Genomic DNA, 9,040 nt, shown 5'->3' with positions numbered 1-9,040 from the left:
ATGTTAGCCACCGTCATTGGCTGGTTCCCCATTGACAAGTTGTCATTGACAGCAGAAACTTGGCCAATGGCAATCAATCAGAGGGTCCCGCGTTGCCTTAAATACCAGCAGAGCAAACAGCCTTAGACAAAGCTGAGCCATATATCAATTACCAAGAGGCTGCATGCTCCTCTGGGTGGAGGCAACCAGAGTGAGCGGCCAGGGCTGCTGCCCCAGCTGATAAGGACGGGTATTGTTTGGGGACAGCTGGCAGTCCGATAAGGGCCTGCTAGCCCGAGATAATGGCAGTGGGCAGACGCCTCGCGGCAGTTTAGAATTTCTTGGGTCTCCAAGAAAGGTTCTATTAAGCCCACTGACCCCAATTGAATATTAATTAGCTAATTAACGGATTTATTGTTCCACGCCATTTCTGGAGAGGCCATTTTTTTTGAGTGCCATTATTTTTGTAAATGATTTTTCGCATTGTGCATAATTGAATCTTCGCAGCTGCCAGCATCTTCTGCATGATTTGGCAAAAAAAAAAAAAAAAAGCAAGCAGAAGCACTTAGGGTTTTCTCCCCCATCCTCTCTCAGAACAAATGTTTTCAGCCCCTCCTGCTCCTACTGGAGGAGGGGGAGCAGGGGACCTCTCTCTATTTCACAGGTTTGTTTTTTAAGCTCAACTGCAGAGTCTGCACTCCTTTTTCCTGCCTATTGTAGACAGCTGAGGGCTGAGGCACTGGGGCAATCTTGTACTAGCCCTTTGTCTAGCTGTCTTGAAACTGGGCAGGCTTGGCTTTGCTCAGCCTGGACTCCTTAAAGGCATTGTGTTTTCTAGGAGAGGGTAGAGGGAGGGAACACAGCAAGAGCTGGCCCCATGGCCAGTTCTGGATTGCCAGAGGAGGCTCTCTGTTAGCAAGGGACTCTGGCCTGGGGGTCTGCCCCTATCTACTCAAACCTTCGCTACTGAAACCTATCCTGGTTCTCTCTGTTCTGGGGGAGGGAACAAGTGCCCCCATGCCTCTCTGTTGATCTTTAATAAGTCTTTCCTCCAAATTCTGAACCAGTGTTGCCTGACTCCCTGGAGCTGGCATGTGGCCACAATAAGTTGACCCAGTTGGTCCCAGAGGCAAATGGCTGATTGCATGGAGCCCATTCCTCCAGTCTGGAGTGGGAGGCTATGTATACTGGGGTGGGGCTGGAGTGGGCAGCTTGACAATATTGTCAGGCAGCATTGGGGAGCCTTGTTGGACCTCTTGTCCCTTCTGAATGGCTAATGAAGCCAGGGGCAGGCAGAGGCTCCGGAAATATTAGTTAGGGCCCCTGGTGGGAGGGTCTATGGCAGGCTTGTGCCCAGGCTTTGCCCCTGGCCACCAGGGGCTGCAAAGCTTTATTGGGATTTTTTATTAAGCCACCTCTTCCTGGCCCCATTTTGGTCCCTCTCCTGCTGTTTGTGTTCAGAAAAGGAAAGGAGGGGGTGCTTTTCTGCATGGAGACATGAGTCAGGAAATAGTTCTGGGGTCCTCTACTGCAGACAGTGGGTGGAACTACCTTAATGCCCTCCCTTTTCTGTACCACCAATAGACCAACAGACTGTTGTGGATACCCCCCTCCAGGTGTGAAAGGTATGGAAAGGGACCAGGTGAGGGGATACACTTGTTAATCACCTAGACCTCTCCCTTTCACGGTGTGTGCGCACTTCAGAAACATTGTGTTATGGGTGGTACATAAATACTATTTGTATCTGTTAACGTCTCCGTTTTAAAGTTGTAGAAAGGACGTCCGTCTCCTGGCTAAGAATGAGTTCTGTTCCTCAGACGTGGAGACCAGGGTCATCCAGTGTGAACACCTGAAGGAATGGGATGCCCGCTAACAAGCAGCTCGAGGATCCTTGCACAGAGCCTGAACACTCCTTTCTCTGACCCCAGTCTCCCTCTTTGTGATGCCATTCTGCTAATAATAGTAATAACAATAATAGTACACAGGTTAGTGTTAACTTTGGATCCATTATATGGCACACATTGCCTTAGGCACTTTTGATCTGCTACCTCCTTTAGTCTCCTACTGTCTCTTTGAGGTCGGGACACTCTCATGAACCATAGCAGCCACTCCAGAGACTGAAAGGTGCTAGAGTCTCTACTTTAGACCACTCTGCTCCTTGGTGGGAAACCATGGACAAAGGCTGCCTTCCAGTAGGGAGCTGCAGCTCTGATACAGTAAACAGACCTTATGTGGTGTCTTTGCTGCCCTGAACCTCTCCAGAGGCCTGGGGTGATCTGCGCAGGAGAGCAGTGGGAGCCCATGGTCATCCATACTTTATACCCATACTCTAGAAAACTGCATGGGATGCAGACTTGATATTGAGAAAAGAAGACAAAATAAATCCTCTTTGCCAGCTCTCAGAATGTTTGAATAACTTGATTTGATCCTCCTTGAGGTACCAAATATGTAGGCTTTGCCACAGCTCCAGAATCTGCTGCCTGGGGTGTGTTAGTCTGCATCCAGTTGCTGTGATAAACACATGACCAAAAGCAAATTGGGGGAGGGAAGAGCTTACAGTCCATCACAAGGGAAAGCCAGGGCAGGAACTCCAGCAGAAACCTGGAGACTAAAACCATAGAAGGGACCATGGAAGAAGATTACTTACTGTCTTGCTTTCCATGGCTTGCCCAATTTGCTACTTATAATAACCAGGATAACCTGTTTAGGGGTGGTACATAGTGGGTTGGATGCTCCTACATCAATCATCAATCAAGAAAAGTGTGCCACAGACTTGCCTGCAGGCCAATCTGATGGAGGCATTTTCTCAGTTGAGATACCCTCTTCCCAGATGAGTCTAGTTTGTGTCAAGTTGAGAACAATAACTAACTAGCCATACGAGAGTTTGTCCTCAGATGGCAATGAGCCGACAGCTACAGACATCCTCTGGTTAGTAAGCAGAGGCCTCTTGCCAAGCAGCTAGGGAACCTTTGAAGCCTGCCTTTGCCTTTCTGTTGGTGTGCCATAGTGGAGTGCCTTCTGATGGCTTCCCTGGGGGTCACAACCCACATCCTCGGACTTGCTAGTGTCTTAGGCTAGGGTAGAGGTTCAGAGTGGAGGACAGATACCTGTCCAGAGTCACCTTGCCACACTAAGAGAAGTGACTACCCCAGTCTCTGCCTCCAGGGGAGAGTGTCCAGTCATGGACTTGAGAAGCCACCAGTCATATTCAGTTCAGAGGGCTCTGGATCAGGAGCTGGCTTCCTGGAGAGAGCATCCGCTGACCCAGTAGCCACCCTAGCTCAGCTACCTGGAGTTCTCTGCTTTGGCTCAGTCCTAGGAATCAGTGTGACTTAAGCTCCCCCACGTCCCTAACCATGTTCTCCCATCCTTCCACAGGAATCTTCTCACCAGACAGGGCATCCTCGGTTCCAGCAAGCACATCTCTGTTCCCCCATGGGGACACCAGGTCCTGGGAGGTCTAACATCTACAATTCACCCACAGAGGTTGGGGTGTGGCGACTCACAAGTCACTTTCTTGACTGTAATGTGTGGAAAGTAATATGTCAGTCCCCGTCGTCAGTGGAGCTATCAGGAAGGCTGAGCAGGAGGAAGTTCTAGGTTACTCCATCTGGCGGCGTAACCCTGCACTGCTGAGGTGAACCAGTGGCTCAGACATCTCCAAGCCACGGTTAACTCAGGGGCAAGGAACACAAGGTTTCGAACAACATATATTGTGAAGCGGCAGGATATGTGTCACCTTTAATGGGTACAACTCAGGAGAGGTCCCTGGAAATTTCTAGGGTGCTTAAAGTATTGCCTTTTTGGGAAATCCTGTTGAGGGCTATGGTGATTATACCATTTTTATTTGTGCTATACTTGAGTAAAAGCTACACTTAAGAGATTACATATTATAAACTGGAATACAAGGATATATGCAAACTTTCAGGACAGAACATAAATCTTAACAAGTTGTGGGGACTTGAGAGATGGCTCAGTGGTTATGAGCACATACTGCTCTTGCAGATGACCTGAGTTCAAGGCAGAAGATGTGGTAAAAAGCAGATGTAATGGCTCCTATAGCCCTGGATGGCCACACCTTGGATACAAGGAGAGTTGTTGTGCACATACCACCTCCATGACCTGCATCTGACACCCTCTCTGGACTGATACTTCAGCCTTAGAGAAGGATGACTTAAGGCTGGTAGTTGATCCATGGATTGCTGCACTGGGCCCACAGCTGGGCGCTAGCCCCAGCTGTCTATGGTTCCTCTCCTCAGGCAATGAGTTCTCAAGAGAGATGCAAAGTCCTCCTAGTTGTCTTATAAACACCACCTGAAATGGTTGTGCTGTTTGTCTCCCTTCCTTCCTTCCTTCCTTCCTTCCTTCCTTCCTTCCTTCCTTCCTTCCTTCCTTCCTTCCTTCCTTCCTTCCTTTCTCCCCTCCCTCCCTCCCTCTCTCCCTCCCTCCCTCTCTTCCTCTCCATCCCTTCTTCCTTTCCCTTCCTTCCTTCCTTCCTTCCTTCCTTCCTTCCTTCCTTCCTTCCTTCCTTCCTTCCTTCCTCCCTCCCTCCCTCCCTCCCTCCCTCCCTCCCTCCCTTTCTTCCTGTTTTTCAACAGTGTATCTCTGCATAACCCAGGATTTTTTGAATATATGATCCTCCTGCCTTACACTCTTGAGTGACAGGATTGTAGGCTGGTGCCATCACTCGAGATTTTCCTCATTTCTGCCCCTGTTTTGATAGCAGTTGGACCTCCTATTCACAGAAGATGCCCATCTTCATCATTTGGGGATACTGACACCACTCACAACTCATCTTTCATTAAGTCCCAAATGTCCTGCTAGGTACTGAAAAGAGAACCATGGCTCATTTCTTTTGATAAAAGTCATCTGCCCAGTATGAACACCTTTCCTAATTTTATTCTCTGGGGTGAGAGGTGACTGAGGAGTGAAAATTGGCTGAAATCCCTGGTGGGTAATCTAAACAGAGGCAAATAGACCCAGGGAACTCTGGGAGCACCTGCCCTCTGACACCTCAAGGGGGTTTTAGTGGGGGTTTTGATGGAATAAGACAAAATAAGTAAATCAAGGTGGCCATGGGATTAATAGATTCCTAGTACTTGAGAGGTAGAAGCAGGAGACTCAGGAGCTGAAGTCCTTGGCTAGATAACTGGTTTAAGGTCAGTCTGGTCTACAAGAGACTGTCTCAAATCCCCATCCCTTCTAAAAAAGAGTTCTACATCTTGTAGTCACAGAACTCAAACCCTGGACTGAAAGTTCAAGGCCAGACTGGAATACAGAGCAAGCTCCGAGTTCGCCTAAGTTATGTGAAGAGCTCTTGCCTCAAATTTTATTTTTGAAAAACAAAACACATAAATGCCCATCAAGGGCTCATGAAGAGCAACTGATGAAACATCCACCCTTACTTCAACAACAGACGTTGTGTCTCTAAGGCTGCTGTCTGCTCTGTCCCCAACCCTTGGATTCCCTCTGTCTGGCCCTTGATGTCTTCCATGAATGATCTCTCAGAGTGCAGATTTGATCATGTCCTTGTTCTATTTAAAAGAGGGAAAAAAGCTTTGCCATTTCCTTGTGGATGAAGGTCTATCTCCCTGGCCTGGTATATGAGAGCCTCTGTTAGCAGCTTTGCAGATCGCCTCAGGGGCCGCTGGGCTGCAAGCATGCTAAGCTCTCTTCCATCTCTGTGCCTCTACCTGCTGCCTCACATGTGCATCAACCGATATTTGAGAGCTCACAAACTCTCTTCTGGACTGCTGGCTCCCTCCCATTTCTTCTTGAAGGTTCTGTTCTGAAACAAGGAGTTATGGTGTTCCCATGGACTAGTGGTTCCTGAATCTCCTCTCTGTGACAGTTTTTGTGGGAAGGGCACTGACTTCGTATCTCTTGCAATCTCTCTTAATCTCTGATAGACACTGGTTAGATGGATGGAAGGCAGGATGAAGGGATGGCGGTATAGCAGTGGAAGAGTGAATCAAACTGCCTCACTGTTTTCTGTCTGCCTCAGTCACTCTTCTTGAGGACGCTTTCCCATTCTACAGGTGCCATTTATGTAGGTGGTACCCGGGAGAGAATCGACATCAGCTCTTTTGCTTCTTGGGAAGGAGGACGCTGTGGTGTATTAAGTGTTGTCATGATTCAAAACTGAAGTATTCCTTATAGACTCATGTTTGGGGTGGCAGTTTCCCAGATGGCACTATTTGGGGAGGCTGTGAAGCCTTTAGTTGGTAGGACCTATATGGTGGAAGTAAGTCATTAGGTTGGAAGTTTGAAGGTGATGCCTGGCCTCTAGTTCTTGACTGTGTGAACCACCACATTCTCTTAGTAATACTGCATCTGCTGCTGTGGTGCGCTGAAACCATGGGCTGAAGTGAATGCTTCCTCCTTCTAGTTGTTTCTGCCAGGCATTGTAGTCATGGTGACACAAAAGTCATCAATGTAGATGTGGACCACTGGCGTAGTTAATGGGGAATCATGTCTCGAGAACTCTGAAGAAGGGCTAGCTCCTGCGGTGGAAAATACCAAAGGAGATAGCTATTAGGCTGCTCCTTGCACGTACAGCAGGTGGAGACATAGGGTGTCTGTGGTCTTGACTGGATGAAACAGGATGTGGGACACTGAGACATGCAGTGTGCTTGGACCAGACAGAGGGAGGAGTTGTGGAGATCTGGATGTCACCCAGATGGGGTCAGGAGCCTGAGGTGATACATTTGGCAGCTCTTAAATGGGTGTTTCCTCCTTTACATAGTTTTTCTCCTTGCCCAGACACTATCTTGCAAGCCTCGGAAGGCAAATTTTGGAAACATACAGGACTGAGAGAGTCCAGAAAAGGACATAAGGACATAGACTATAGTACCTCATGCTTTGAAACCCCTCTGCTGCTGGGGGTCAGCAGGGAAAAGCATCAGTGTAAGGCAGAGTCTGGTTCCCGCTTGCCTAAGTACACACTGAGAAGACGTTGGTATCTCCAACAGAGCAGGTAACATCACTCTCCTTCCATGTGCCCCTCCACATGGGGCTCATTTAGGAGCTAAGCATTAATGTGCATTTCCTACTAGTGAGGCTGGAAGGAAGACATGCAGGGATCCTTCATACCACCTGTCCCTTGGAAAGCAAATGAAAGGCTTCTAATATATGTCAGGAGATGAGCCTTAGGGACTGTGTCTTCCAGTCCTCAATAGATACAGAAAAGCCAGGCAGTGGTGGTGCGCACCTTTAATCCCAGCATTTGGGAGGCAGAGACAGGGAGATCTCTGTAAGCTTGAGGCCAGCCTGATCTACAGAGTGAGATCCAGAATGATCAAGGCTATACAGAGAAACCCTGACTCAAAAGAGTGACACACACACACACACACACACACACCAAACCAAAAACAACAAAACAAAGCAAAAACAAAACAGAAAAGCAGAGCCAAATGCAGTTCAGAGCCTAAGTTAGAAAACCTAAATTCAAAGAACAGATACTAGGACATAAGCATATTTAAACTGAAATTAAGAATAAGGGCTGAGGATGTTCCTGAGTTTGTCTAGCATGCATGAGGCCCTGGGTTGGATTCCCAGTACTGCACAAACCATGTACTTGGAAGGTAAAGACAGGAGGACTACAAGTTCAAGGTCATCGTTGGCTACACAGTGAGTCTGAGGTCAGCCTGAGCTACCCCAAACTCTGGTGTTTTATAACTACTTCCTCTGAATTGAAACATTTCCTCCTGCAGGGAGGGGCCATAAGGTTGAGGAACCTGACAACGCTTTCAAGGTCCAGGAAGCTGAGAAAGTGTCAAGCATCACAAAGTTATAAAAACAATGAACAACTGCTGGGAAGAGGAGACCTGTTGGTGCAAGAGCCCTCCCGTTGAGCAGGGAGTTGCAGGAATGCAGCTTTTGTGGGCCATCATCCATGCAGGGGTGTGCTTTTCAGTGATGCAGCTCCATTTAAGTCACTCCTGTTCCTGTAAAGAACCCCAACAAATCTGTTGTTCTCCTGAAGCCAGACTTAGATGAAATAATTCTTTGGTCTGTCATCAGTGCCCCATTGGGTGTATTGGCATTTTTTTCACATCTCCTTATGAAAAGCCACAGGACTTTATTAATTAATTATATTAGCAGCAGCAGCAGCAGCAGCAGCAGCAGCAGCAGCAGCAGCAGCAGCAGCAGCAGCAGCAGCAGCAGTAGCAGTAGCAGTAGCAGTTTTCTGGTTCTATGAGCCAAAAGATTTTTCTGGGAAAGTCCAGCACCACAGCCCAGCACCATGGCCCAGCACCATGGAGAGCTCCATGGAGCACACAGCCCTTGACTGACTTCTGGATGCAATGAGTTCTTGTTTTGGGGTCAGCAGCTTTGCAGCAAGTTTCAGAGGTGTTGGTGTCTCCTCACCATGCAGCTCTTTCCCCGCCTCAACACCACTCTATCAAACTCCACCAGCTTGAACCCTTCTTGCCTGTTGCTTTCAGCCTTAGCTTTCAGGGCTTTGATAGGTGCCATGGTGTGGTAGGTTTTCAATATCCAGTCAAGATAAGGAAGAGCCTCTGCTGTTGCCCAGGAAGGTTCTGAGCGGAACCACATTCTTAGGTGGGGTTGGGCAGAGGGTGAGAGCAAGGCTCCTCCTTAAATGGGAAGCATTTAGTAATTAGCCTTAATGAGGAGGGAAGGGTGGCCCATTTCATTGCAGGGAAATGGGATTTTTAAATCATTTCAAGGGCTGTGTCAGTTCTAAATGGCCTGTAGCTGGGCCTCTGAGGGGTGGTAATTAGCTCTCTTGTCTCTAATGAAAGAAGAGGGCAGAGGAGGGGGGTCACATAATGAACACAAGGATTAGTTCCCACATAGGCCCTAAGAAGACAGGTGCAGAGAAGGCAGAGGCTGGAAAAGCCCTAGGAGAGGGACAGCCAGCCTTAGAGAACCAAGGGTCTTGGTGCTCCTGAACCCCAAGGAACTAGTGGTTACTCCTACTCTCCTTTGTACAAAGACAGCCTCACTCCTTCACTCTGGGGAGGGAGGTTGCAGGGGGGCTATGCATAGAAGGAGGTCTGGTGTCCATGGACCAGAAGCTACTGTCACCTTGACT

This window comes from Mus caroli, unplaced genomic scaffold (assembly GCF_978045245.1).
Source record: "Mus caroli unplaced genomic scaffold, Mus_caroli_1 scaffold_8, whole genome shotgun sequence".
In the NCBI taxonomy this organism is placed as follows: domain Eukaryota; kingdom Metazoa; phylum Chordata; class Mammalia; order Rodentia; family Muridae; genus Mus; species Mus caroli.
Note: the sequence above shows the minus strand (reverse complement) of the source record.